Genomic DNA, 14,316 nt, shown 5'->3' with positions numbered 1-14,316 from the left:
ATTTTATGGTATTGGATCAAAATCATACTTTTGTAGTTTTCGTACAACAATATAGCATGTGCTATTGATGTCGCCAACGTAAAATGGTACATTATAAATACATGAAATAAGATGAAAGCATCATGATTGGTTGACTACCTGTGATTTACGTACTTGATTACTTCACTGATCAAACAATCAACCCCCTTAACTGACCATCTGTCATTTTTAGATGACGTGTTGTCACAACATACGCGGGAGGTTTGAAAACAAAATGTCACGGTATCGTGTTACACACCGAAGTACACCTTGTAGCTTACATTTGATTAATTTCATATTTGTCATTGATCAGCTACTTGACAATATTTATATGTCTGATTCTACTCAAGACGGTTTGGAAGGACAATATTTGTGTTTCGTGCAGCGGATAATAGAAACACTATATTTCCATAAATATCTTAGGTCAACATCTATTTTCTTTGTATACATCACAAACAATACACATCACATTGGAAACAATGGACAGGACGTAAGATGTTGCCAGTCCATGAAATGTTCTTGTTTCCCTGAGAATCAGAGTTGAGGCAAGGAGTCAGAGTTTCAGTTGGTCACTGTTGAGTCTTCATGCCAAGCCGACTACCGAAGGTTTGAAGCGTTTCTAGTTTGACGCTTGGTATACAGCTTGTTGCATAAGTATGAAATCAAACCAGGTGTAGTTCTGTATGGGTTAGAGCATGAATAAACTGTTGAGTGATTGGCATATTTACCTGACCACTTTACAAAGGGTTATACAACGTTGTATCGTCTCCATGGACGTAAACATGTACTCGGACAAACCAGGAAGGACGGGGAAGGCGTGTGAGAAAAGGATTTTTCCTTGTGCGAGGCCGTCGGCATATGAATGCAGAACAGCAGAAGAAAACATTGAACTGAACTGAAAGTTGCACTTTAAAAAAGTACCGAGTCGCCGCTATACCCGTCTGATGAATATATACTATCACATACACATAGACATAAGAAAAATAAAAGTAACTTGTTACCAAATATAGAAGGAGCTTCTAAAACGTTCACTGAGTGGTATAGTCAGATCCACTTGCTTCATGATCAGCCTCATGGTGTATTCATATAGCTATAAAACTTCCTGGATCCATAAATCCAAGATGCCCATAAGATTATAATGCCTTACGTTTAACGTATTTACAATGAAATGTAGGAAATAAAGAATAAATGGCCCGGGAATGGTTTATTTCCCTGTCAGAATTTTGCAGTTACACGTAAAACGCGTCAGATTAATTCGTGCGTTGTCATGCAACAAACGTCCCGTTTGTGGTGGGGTCATAAGAATCTCATAAGCCCGACCGTAAATCCCTGGAAATGGTGCCGTCGACACTGGGGTGGCGGATTTTCCCGCTTCACCTTTTGTTGGTGTGCAGTTGAGGCTGGATATAAAAGTGCATTGGAGGGAGTTAATCTGCCCACATAGGGTGCTGCCTTGAATGTGTAATTAGCCAACCCGTTTTGGGTCCGTGTTAGACCCCCATTCCACTAGGACGGCGCTCTCGCCGAGCTCTCACGGCGACGTCAATTTGGCCAGATCGCCGTGAGAGCGCCGTGAGCGCCGTGAGAGCGCCGAGAGCGCGGCGAGAGCGTATTGGGAGCGCGGTGAGAGCGCCATGCGCGCCATGCGCGCCGTCACCTCGGCGATGGTTTTGAACATGTTCAAAACAGTCGCCGTGAGCGCGCCGAGGATGGCGATGGGATCAAAGGACCGCAGCGAGGGATCAAAGGGCCGCAGCGCTCAAGGATCGCAGCGAGCACTCTACGAGGATTGAATGATTGAATAGTCTTATCTGTAGTTCAAACAAATTTCATTCTTGAAGCGGTGTATCTTGAATTTCTGGGAATTTTGTGGTCAGATCAAAATTTTCCTAGTGGTATTACAAATTGACGAATAACTACAAGTACTTGCTTCCATTCAAATTAAATTCCCTCCAAGTTTTATTGTCTGTGGTTCAAAAAGTGTTTCACAATTCTGTGATTTACGTTTCTATAATAACGTAGCATGATAAAAGATATTTATAGCAAACAGGTTACATGACAGACAAAAAAATATATTTGAACAAATATATAACTTAAGACACACACTAAGCGACCGTGCAGCGATCAAAATTGAATCTGTTTTCCCCTTGATTTTATCATTCAAATATGATGCAAGAGGTAAAGGTATGACTGCGAAGACAACAAAGCACACAAAACGGAAAAAAAATTCGTTCTTTATCTCTAGAATTCGTTGAGTGATCTGTGAAATCTTTGGTCGCTCATAAAAAGTTGCTGACATTTGATATTTTGGTCTCGCTGAGGTCGCCGTAGAGATTCCACTTGAGCATGTTTTCCAGGAAATCGGCGCCTCTCACGGCGCTCTGGTCGCCGTGAGGGCGCGGCGAGAGCGCCGTCCAAGTGGAATGGGGGTATTATCAATCATGCGCTTCAAGACTAGGCAGTACTGGCTCGAGATCGCCAGGGATGGAGAGAGATGGGGAACGCACAAGACGGAAGACCCTTGATGCAGGCAGCTCAGCCAAAGGGTGAAAAGACCTTACCAAGTACAAGTAAAGAACAAGTAAGTAGTTATCAATCATAGCAGACGTAAAGCGATATCTGTGACTTTTCATCACTTTGTCATTGGTCATTTGGTGACAGGAGAACCTGTGATGCCCCATGGCATTTGACACTGGGTCACTGGCACACTGGGTCAATCTTATACTCTTCTCGATAAGTGTGTTGGGTTCTTTAACGCACAGGGGGTTGGCTCCTGATACCCCACCCTTCCTATACAGGACGTTCCCTCTGAAAGACTGCTCCAACATGCATCCTGCCTCCTGGTAACACAATAACAAAACTCGCCCCTTCCATTCAGTCAAAGAAAGGATCCTTCCGCTTTACTTCAATACAATACTAATCTAAAGCAACCTATATATGAAATCAGATCATACTGGCCTAATAAGTTAAGGAAGCGACCTAGAAGATTTAACTCTCTGGAGATATCAAATTATTCATGAATCATAGAGTTATTTATGATCAAATGACATGTGAGTTGCATTCATCATTTCGACCTTTTGGCATTTTTGTACGAAACTAATCAGTTATGAATTGGCATGAAAAATGTAATTGTTGGTGCATCATTACCAATGAAATGTCAAATAAAAAGCGGTGAATTTCACAACATCAAAAAGGGCTATCTTCCTAAGAAAGACTTATATTTCAAGGCATGGCAAGGCACTGCCAGTGAGTTCTGTGTACAGAGGTGATTTCCCATTAAGCCCTTGTTGATTGAGAAAACGAGATGATTATAAACGAGGCTCCTGTGGTGATGTTTCCTGATTGTTTCAGCCACCAGGGGAGATTCAATCTCATGTTGTTCCGGGTGCGACAAATAACCGTAACTCAAATTCGCGCGTAGAGAATTGCGCGGGGAGCACAGCGGCACTAATCAACTGTAAATGTCGAACGCTCGCGATAAGCGAAGAGACAAAGCACCCTGTTTCTGACATATCAGATCATACGCATACATTGATCTCCAAGCAGATGTAAGAGGGCAAACCGTTACTTTCTCCTAGCTGCCCGTTTCTGCCTCCTAGACGTAGACAGTTTTTGACAAAAATGGGTAGCTAGGGAATCGTGAGGATTTTGCCTCCCAGAATCTGCTTGGAGATCACGCACACATTATGATTACTTATAAAGTTATATGAGCAGAAGCAGTTTGAGAAAATCTTTATAACTGAAAACTGCATACATAAGAAATACCGTAGCAACAGAAAGCACAACTGACTGTAGCAAACACATCTAACAACATAAGACTGTTCTTTTTCTAATAGTCTTTGAGAAAAGTAAGTATGGTATGCAAATATACAATGGTATACAAATATGGTACACAAAGAGGTCCTCGTTTTCATAATGAACGAACATTTGTGGGCGTAGGATTACGAGCGCAACCAATAACTTCAACTGTTCGTACGAACGTTGCTTACCCATATATCAGACAGCGGCACACTATGCCTTGAACTGCCGTATTTCAAAGATAAGGGAACAAATTGAAAGCGCTCGCCTCTTTAATAATCTGGAGAGATCTTTCTTGAGTTCGCCGAGTGTGAAACAGCAGCTGCGGGTTTATTGCGCGGTGCGGCTGAGTTGTGGCCCCGCAAGTCAAGAAATGGGGCGCCAAATTGCCCCACTGTCATAACGGTGGAGAGGGATGGGACCCCTTCAGGAGACCTCCCACGTTTTAACTAGATTTCAACCAGCTTAAATGATGACGATGACAGCTTATTGGTCTCATCATCATTTCTTCTTTTATGCAATATTGCAAAAGTGATAAACTTTGCGTATCGGCATCATTTATCCGTAGCTTCTGCGATGAAACTAGTTGTAACTCTGCACAATCTTCGAGAGAAAATTACCGTACACTTAACTATACTATATCGACTGCATTAAACCAGACAGAACAAGAACATGTACATAACCGTCGTCTCCTGAGTATACAAAAGGTCGTCGCTATCATGGTCGTCCCCTAATTCGTGGGACAAATTTCAAATATCCATCAGGCTCTCAATGTCCACTAACGTAAACCTCAATGCATTAATGCGAATACCAAACAATGATGATTCGTTTCTAAAATGTACTATATCAATTAACGGTATCCCGTTCGTATAGGAGGAGAATAGGATGGCACTAGTATGTGCTGGTGTATCGCACCTAGCCTCTACCAGCCTCTACCAGGCTCCACGGGTCGCTGGAAAAATAAAGTCGCAAACTGTAATCCATGGCCAGCTCACTTCACTGGTATGCTATCTGTATATTTGGCCGATTTCTACTATTTTTTCAACGACCTGTGGAGCCTGGTAGAATCTAGGTTGCACTCACTGTTCTGCCCCACTATCCCTTCGGGGACCATGATGCATTATTCAGTACGCACGATTCCGTTCTCCTTGTTCATAACCACCCTTTCGCAATGATCTCCTCACATGCAGAATTCCTTCATATTTCCCCTGCCATTAAAACGTGACCATTAAAACGCCATTCCTTGTATATCAAATTAGGGTCTAAAGAAGCGTCCAATGCCGCACATGTCCCTGTGGACAGATCATCCTGCGGTAGCTTCAACTAGTGACAATTAGACCGTTGATATAGTTTGTATCGAACTTACCTGCTTTCTGCAAGGCATTCTCCCCCGAGAGAAGTTGGATAGTAGGTTCAGGCGCACTGTGCATTCAAATACCTGAAACACCTTTATCCTCAAAGCCTTTGAAATGTCCGCAACCTGTGAGTCTAACAGAGGAAGTGTCCCACCTGCCAGTAGAAGAGCGTCCCGACATCCACGTGCGCCGTTAGCGGTAGAGAACTCAACACTACCTGAATAGCCAATCCTACCCAGACTCAGCCGATGAGAGGGAGAAACGAGTCAACCAATCATAGCCACCTTGGGAGTCACATGACCACAGTTCCGAGAAAAGTCTCGTAATTTCGGCCTGATCATCGCGAGAACGCTGATTTGCACGATACCCACTTTACCCCACGCTCGAGAAACGGAATAAGACAGCCGGGGCTAATGTGATTTTCTAACTATTTTGGGACGCAAGATATTAAGGTTTCCTAATGACCCATTTCTGACAGACACTCCTGTTTAAAAGCGTAATTTGAAAAATAACTACCATTAACATTAACGCCGTGGTTTTCCTGTACATCATCACTAGGGGTGTTAAGTAACAATTTAACAACCTCGTCCACTTTAGTGGGGTTGGAGGAAGCTCTATTCTAGCCTGTTATCGGCCCACTTTGCATCAATATTGGCCTCGGGCAGGCAAAGGAACGTTCTTACCGGTAAAACACCGGAAAAAGTTTTACTTTAGTGATGGTGCATTATTCCTGACATTTACGTGGAGAAGATCGTGCAAGACAACATTTGAAAGCCATTTATTCCATCATAAAAGGTTTGTTATTCCTTGCGGGCTAACGTGACTATCTAGGTGCTGTCACTATATAATCTAGACAATATTTTTGCAAAATGTTGGTTGATACGGGTGCATTATGACGCTATTATTGCTGATTCATATCGGTAAAGTAGTTGAATGTTGTGTCACTTTGTATCACCAAACAAAGTTTGTGTCTTCATCTCGAGCGTTGGAAACATTTGGAGTAAATCGACATATACATATACACGGCCACAGAATACAGCGCGTGGTTCTAGCCTCGCTTGGACATTGCCACGGTGCGATGGGTTGCATTAACCTTTCCGGATGGGGCTTTAAACCGGAAGCCCCGTGAATAAACCACAGCAAGTAGAAAAGAGCCCACACAAGAAAGAAAGGTTGGCGGTGACCCGGTGTGCTTGGCTGAAGACGGTCCGAGCATTTCCGAGGACACATTGCACTAGTTACTGACGTCACACTTCACCTCAGTCTGCGGGCATACCCTGTTTTATTAAAGGAGTCCTAAACCCCAGAGGGGGGAGTTTTTTTTTTCCAATGGATGGTGATATTTTTTACAGTATACAATAAAGTACCCACTAGTCCCGTGCGCATCCAAAAGCATTCAGTATTCTACCAAATTCCCCAGGTGACCCTCAGCCTATGTGTTAAAATAGAGATCTTTATTGACACAACAAAAGCACAGCGACTTTCGTAAGGTCTACTACATACATACATACATACAAACGAATAAGTGCATACAAATGAGTTTGATTACACACAATCATATGGGATAGAGCAACATATCGAAATATCACATGTGATATACTTATACATTGCTTGTTCTAATGTCCAAACATTCTTTGATGTCTATACCTATCTGTACACAGTAAGGATTATCACCTCCTAGTATGTAATTGAATCTATCGACAGAACGGAGCGCATTGAATTCATTAAATACAATGTGCCTGTGGAAAATAACAAATGCTGGTAAAACAGGAGATTTGACATTTGGTAGTTGATCGAAGTGCATCCCATCACACCTTCGCGTATTACCTAGATCTAATCCAGAAGAGAGAAGTAGCCTCAGAATTCAGTCAGAAACCATCTCCGTGCTTCCAAATCATCAAGAGGCTTTTAGAAAACAATCGATAACACACGAAATGAAGCCTCGGAGGTCCTTACCCTGAGAACTTATCCGTTTGGGTTAATAAGGCTGGTTTTCCGATTCTGTGACTACTCTCTCCATCTTCCCTCTTCTCATAATCTCCATCCAGCACAACTTAATTCAGTTTAAATCCCACGACATCGACGTTTTCAGAATAACAGCTTACCACGCAAATAAAGTTATTAAACCGCTGTAAGCCAGCATCAGGTGTATCAAACAACAGACATGGACATCGATTTTATTTTAAATATCAAGGAGAAGTTGATATTACAATGCCCCTGTATACCCCGATATTACTACATGCAAAGAGAACGACGTGGAAAAATAGAATTACTTTGAAAGGATTCTCATTGGTTGCTTCAGTAATTGGTCGCCCCCTTGTCTTGGCACTTGATCCTCGCAGATCACTTTCTCCTGGTGCTGTAATACTCTAGTTCATAATAGGTAGGCTCAGAGACAGTTCCCATCGATATTGAGGAGAGACGTGGCAAAGCAAGCCTGTATTACAGCGCTGGTAACCTTCGTTATATCTATTGACCTTATCATCACTGTTGATAAAAGTGTACACTGAAGTCGCCGGCTATTTTTGCTATGTACCTGTCTTGGTAATATCACACCCAGGCACGTTGTGCATATGGTCGTGAAGATGGGATTTACGCTGTGGTTAATAAATCAATATCAACCGAAGCCCTAAAGGGCATTATTGGTTGTAGTAATCTCGCAAATGTCAGGCGCTACATACCTTCTTTCCGGTGTATTGAGCTTCTCGAAAGGTTGTATAATGTGATAGTTGCTTTGTCACGTCGTGTTTTCTACATGTGTGTCGAACATCACAGTTTCTAGAGGGCGGTCAAGTTTTAACGTCGGACAGTTTAGCTTGCTAGCTTCTAACCAAAGAAACATGTAGGTTCTTGTGTTAAACTTCAGGGTTATCAAAATGTATGTTTTATTTGATATTCTTAGTTCATTGACGTAGGTAACGCCAAATATTTGTACGTCGGGACTGTGTACGTCATTGTCTGGAGGGGGATGTGTGCGTTCGTTCAATTACACAAATCAACGACAAGAACAACCCAAAAATATTCAACCCTTTATCTGATTATTCCTCTTTACGAAAAGTAGAAGTAAACATTATGGTAATGTCCTTTGATGAAAGCAACCCAATATCAATTTTGTCTGATTTGTTTAAGAATGGTAGAACATTTGAGTATAATCATTGTTTGGGTCGGTTATTTGCACTACAAGCTTTATCTACTACGTGTATTGGCGCATAATCTTCTTGATGTACATTGTTCAACTTGGTGCAACAGTTTTTCTTTCTCCAGTGACTTCATTCCCACTAAAAACAGCAGATCTTTGTTTGATTTGATTGTCGCCGGTGACCTCGTTTCGAGTCCTTCCGGTGCCCTAGTTCCACTTTTTGGACAACTCATCGACCATGAATTATTAACGTTAAGTCGATACCGAATGCTGACGACTACTAGCTCTATATTAAGAACAAAAGACGGCGGATGGCAATTTCTCAAAGATGCCCTGCGGCATATTTCTTAGATTTCCATGACTGCATCCTAGAAACTCAGATATGCGAAGCATTGCCTTTGGCTCGTATGAAATTGAGACACAAACAAGATATTTGATCCGTTCATTTATCATATAACATAGATAGACTGGCGGAAATTTCTCATCGTGTATATATAGAAGATATGTAGATAAAAGCTCTGTACTTAAGCTACTGCAAGGAAGTGGTTGCTATATTTGGAGGCGTTCTTTTGTTTAGTAGTCAAAGACAGCTCCCGTACAGACGATGTTCACGGTGATTATTCAACTCATCTGAACCCGTCCCTGTGTCCCACCGGGCGTCTGCGGAACGCCGGAAGCCCCAGAGATTACCGAAGACGCTGCGTCCTCCTGGAGTCTAGAGATAGCGAACCTGTGCACTTGACTTATCGGCTGGCAACACGCAGAGTCTCTACACGGTAACACAGTCTCGCGGTATCACGGGGCTGACCCTCATTTAAAACGCCATACTGCAACGTGATTTGTGAACGTCATAATGAAGAAAGCTGTGAAATGCTAGAATGAAAGTTCGAAGGTGATCTTCACTAGTGCCTTCCGAGAATAAGAGAGATGAGGAATGAATTCATATTTTGGGTATTGGATGGTATCCAAGCGTCAGGTAAATTTAAGGGTCCCTCCTCAGACTTAGGCGAAGCGTAACGTAACGCTTTATCTATACCTAATAGTCCACAGCTCGCGTTTTTTTTACTCTGACAAGCACATCGTGTCGCCCTTACTCATTTCGAAGTATGTTGGATTCTATATATATTTGTACATGTAATTTGGACAGGTTTGACGCTTGAGACTAATGGCTGAAGCATACAGGGCATCAATGGCTTTACGTCCCCATCCGAAAGGACGAATGCAACTCCAGACCCCATGCCTGAGCGGGGCTCGAACCTACGCCTTCTGATCCACGGAGAAAGAGAGTCAAGTTCTGCAATATCACAATTACTCGCCAATTACTCTCCCGACATCACGTGCCGCTATAAATAGTCGTGTTCCTACTTGTTTCACAGACGACCCTTTTCGTCATGCCTGCCGCTAGACCCATGAGGTGTCTAATAGGCTCCGACACAAAACTAATTATACACGTTAGCAATTTTACACTGTCGCCGATCAAAATGATTACCTTCTCCAACCCTGTGGATTGATATCGTTTATCATATCACTGCATCGAACATTCTCGATATGCCGAAGGCCTTCGATGAATCAAGTAGACGATCTGCTACTAACATAGAATTCTGAGGGAAGAATCAATGAAGCCGTATCCGACTATCGTATCACAATACAGACCATAAGATACAGTAAATAACAGTGGCATAAAAATGTTGTTAGAAAAAAATGGGTTTCGTGTATGATAGTACCGCGTGAATATTCTAAACGTAATGTCCTTTGTCACCTTTTACACATAACCCTTTACACATAGCCGAACATGTCGGGAGCAGTCTGACCAGCTTAAGTTTAAGAGTCAAATTTGACTCCCAAACACACCCTGGCCACCATTGACATATCCCAACCACCCGCCATCCCGTTCCAGACCTCCTGTCCACAGCCGAATGTTTCAAAATTTCAAAACATTCGGCAGGCGCAGCCGAACAGCAGCCGACTGCGCCGAACACCATTCGACCACAGCCTACTTTGCTCCCGAACCACTCCCAGCCATGGTTGGGGAAGTTGGGGAGGCCATGTACGGCTATGTGTCACCGGGGCTTAAGATTCCCATCACGTCTCCTTATCTGCCCGTAACATCGGCCGTTATTAATCTAGATGACTTTTACTTGCGATTAATGATCAAACCTGGCATTAAGGTAGGCGTGATTATTACATCCTATGTGTGGCCATTAATCACATGGCTCCTCGGTGACATTGGATAAGGGACGGCGAGCTTAGTCGGTCGCGTGTAGCTGGGTAAGAATAAATATCGGACGGAATGTCTTAGCTTGGCAGGTTCGTATGCCCAATGGTGGTGACATCGGTCACAACCTCCCAACAACGCTCCTCTAGACGGTTACAATTACTGTTTGAGTAAAGATTATCCTTGAATCGGAAAAGTCGTTCTCGTCCGGTTTGTGCGTGGTTTGTGGCATTCCGTCCAATTTTTTTTCATTTTGAATTTGTTGGCACCTCCTCGAGCCTCGATGACGAGACCCCCATTTACGTCCCTTCCGAAAGGCGGGTGCGGCCCCAACCGGGATACCCTTCCCGCGGTTTTGAACCGGGGTCTCACAGCTACCAACTGATTAGAAGCGGGGGCTCAACTGTGATTCTGCTACCAGTTGAGCTACAGAATCATCCATCCGTCCAAAGTTACCTTCTTTTTAATGCTTTAAGCGTAATCAATCATAAGAACTTTCATTATGAAGTGGCAGTCGTTATGAAAGGAACCTTAACACCTCCCCCTAGACCTGTGTTTAACTTTGTGCTTGTGCAGACATCTTGACTTGATCTAAACGCTGAGCAGATTTTGATAAAGCCATCCCTGCTCCACCAGCTTCGGTCGTTTACGACCATCCGGCTGATCCGTTGTTTGAAGATTCCAATTAGTTCCCGTTCTACTTCAGACGACGTTTTGCCCGGGGACAGCTCAGGCGGAAATTGTCAGCAAGCTTGCCATCATAAAACCGAGTTTCAAATTAAAATAAATACCTTATACCCGCCTTGAGGTTATTGTTGTCAGCAAAGATATCCGTCTAAGTCAACTGCGCCGTTAAGTTTGGAACAGTTCAGCAATTAAAGAAGCCTTATTCCCTTGAAAGTGTCTGATTTCTTTTAATCCCAAACAAGTTTTGAATGCAAAACATGCCCAATCTAATGTCTCTTAATGTTTGTTGGGGCAATGTATTCTAACAGGAAGGAATAGGAGAAGCATATCATGGGTTAATTCGAAAAACTATTTGTTAAAAAAAAGAGATACAGATACAGTAAATCCTGTCTATGGTAAGTACACAAGAGACTTCAAGACATCCCTCCGCGCCTGTGTGATTATCCAGACCCGTGCAGCACAACTCTTCACGATGTGATCGAACTGATTAACTGTAACATAACAGTACACTTAACCCCACTTAGTCCATTACCGCGTACCGGTGACATCGTGCACAGACAGTGACCTACAGATGACTTTGGGACGTCGAGATATCAGATGACACGAAGATGGAGCGAAGACGTGAAGGCGCGTGACAGGTCATTAGATACGGCCTTAATCAGATCCACGGCTGCTTTGCATAAATCTGAGGATTCGCCGATATACAGATTTATCATAAGACGGAGCAAATATGTGCTCTTGTCCCTTCAACTATGAGCGACGATATCGAATGCCTTTCAGAAGTCTAAAACGCTTCATGCTTCGAAAAAAAGCATAACAATAAAAAAAGCATAACAATAAATAAAACCTTCCATTCAATAACTAGACATCTAGCTTAGCACTCTTCAAACCATTCAAACGCTTACAGAAGCCTTGCTACGTAATTCATACAGCTGAACATTGAAGATACGGCTTTTTTTCATACATAAATTACATTTGTTACCCTCTATACTGATCTTAAGTTTGCCTCGGCAAATTCATGGAATTGCAAAAACAAAAGTACAACTGGAATATCATATTTCACAGAAGATACCCACACCGTGCCAATTTTCTGCAGCTTAATGTGCCTGTTATGTATCCGTCTTGGCTAGTCCTATCCTCTCGAGGAGTTATTACCGAAATGCATGGCCAAAATCTATCAGATTTGAGCCAACGTGCTAGCTCTTAATGGTCAACATTGGCTGTATGTCAGATAGATAGATAGACAACGTACATCGTATCGACAAGGCCACCAAATTCGGGAGTAGCAGAGGTTCATTAGAAACAAACGGATTTCTAGGGCAATAGTGAAACGGAAGTTGTGGATAAATTGCCCAGAAGACAGTCCATCCAGTATTGATTTGTCGGCCAATATAAAGGCCCTCATTACAACCAGACCGGATAGAAAAAACTACAGATTTGAAAGGAAACGGGACTTACTATAAAGTACACGGAAATGCTACAAGCTTACCGCTGTCGCCCCTCTACAGACGTGCCATTAAAGCGACCTCTACACTTCTGCAAACTTTCACACACTCAGTTCCACAATCGTTCATATCCGTATCTTCTACTTTTATAGTCTTCACTCACGCAGTGATGACACAGTTTATTAGTGTAATTAGACCGCCTGTGTTGTATTTGATATTATTCTTCATCCGAACACTACAGTTTAAGATAACGCCCATTGTTGCAAAGTTCTCCCCCAGGGTGTAAAGACATTGATAGGACGTTTAGGCGCAGAAACGAACGTCACGCCTATAAACTCGCCCCGAGTGACAAATTATAACGACTTATCTTTTGAAACAATGTTTCACGTATGTCGACGTGATCAGAATGTGTCCATTCAATTTGCTGGAAGCAGAACTTCTTCTATTTCTCTTCAAGTCTCTCATTCCTTACAAGGAAAATGTAAGAAATGAATCGAACTAGTACTGTTAGATCTTCATTCTTTCTTTGTTCCAGAATCCACCAAAATGTCACCCTCTAGGCCTCCTTAATGTTCTCCACATATCACAAGTGACATAATTATCACATCAAATAAAACAAACATTTATTGCGGATATGTCTGGCGTTTTGATGGCCATATAGAGCCGGTGATCTATTATATAGATTAACATGGCCGTAAAAATCACATAATCAGAGACGCTATTATTCCGATGGACAGCAGACCGATTCTAATGAATAGTGTTCTGATCCAATGGCACATGCATGAACTTGCATTTATGATGCTTCAGGACACGTTTAACATGCATGTTATCCATCCTTTCATGTATTGTCCTTGCGAAGTTAGCCTCAAAAAGTGGTGGAGTTTTACAGCCGCGACGAAAGCATATTACTGCTAACGAAGCCTTAAGAAGTTCCTGACAATCATGTTTCATTGGTGGAGAAGAATGTCCTCAGACTCGAACAATAAAACCAACGGGGCGCATCTGTAATTGCTTCGTCCTGGTCTATCTGCACTAACTGTTTAACGAATACTCCTCTTTTCCCGTTGACGTTCACAATAAATCAGCCTGTGTTTTATTCTTACCGCAGTCGTAGGGTGCCACGTAATTCGACAAAGACATACAGCGGCATTACGGCGCTGCTGTTTTAAAGCTCCTACAGCTATTCAACGTGATCGTTACAACTTGAGTTCAAAGGAAAGTAGACCTATTCTATATAATATCAAGCAAAAATAACGCTGCTCATTCCAACAGTTTTCTCTAATGGTACATTTTACCACAAGTTGGAGACATGTATTTTAAAGTGATGTTTGTTGCTCATTTATATCTACTGTTACAAAGTCTTCTAGAACATCAATTACACACAGCATTTTGCATTCAGGTGTCTTTTTGGATTAAGAATTTGGTTTAAACATTGAACATATATCTCAAGAAAGACACTCACTGTGTAGAAGTGTGGTTTTACAAATGAATCAATGAATACACAAATCTACCCAGCGTGGTCCGTTCGAATGTCGAATCATGGAACCTGTAAGCAGTAAGGTAATCAGGAGGTTGACCTAGATGCACCTGCAATGTCCAACTGTCAACTTTAGGTCGTTAATCTTTTACGTAATCATCTCTCTAACGGCCGACTAGACC

General features: G+C 42.4%; 1 protein-coding gene across 1 annotated transcript in view; it reads right to left on the bottom strand.

Moving 5' to 3' along the window:
- Positions 1–5,306, bottom strand: part of LOC136431529 (metabotropic glutamate receptor 3-like) — a 31,530-nt gene extending 26,224 nt beyond the window's left edge. The window contains exon 1 of the mRNA XM_066422937.1: positions 5,183–5,306. The gene's annotated coding sequence lies outside the window, so the exon portion shown is untranslated. The remainder of the gene's footprint in view (positions 1–5,182) is intronic.
- Positions 5,307–14,316: the final 9,010 nt, after the last annotated feature.

Source organism: Branchiostoma lanceolatum, chromosome 1, assembly GCF_035083965.1.
Source record: "Branchiostoma lanceolatum isolate klBraLanc5 chromosome 1, klBraLanc5.hap2, whole genome shotgun sequence".
NCBI classification, from domain to species: domain Eukaryota; kingdom Metazoa; phylum Chordata; class Leptocardii; order Amphioxiformes; family Branchiostomatidae; genus Branchiostoma; species Branchiostoma lanceolatum.
This window is presented reverse-complemented; position numbering and strand designations above follow the sequence as displayed.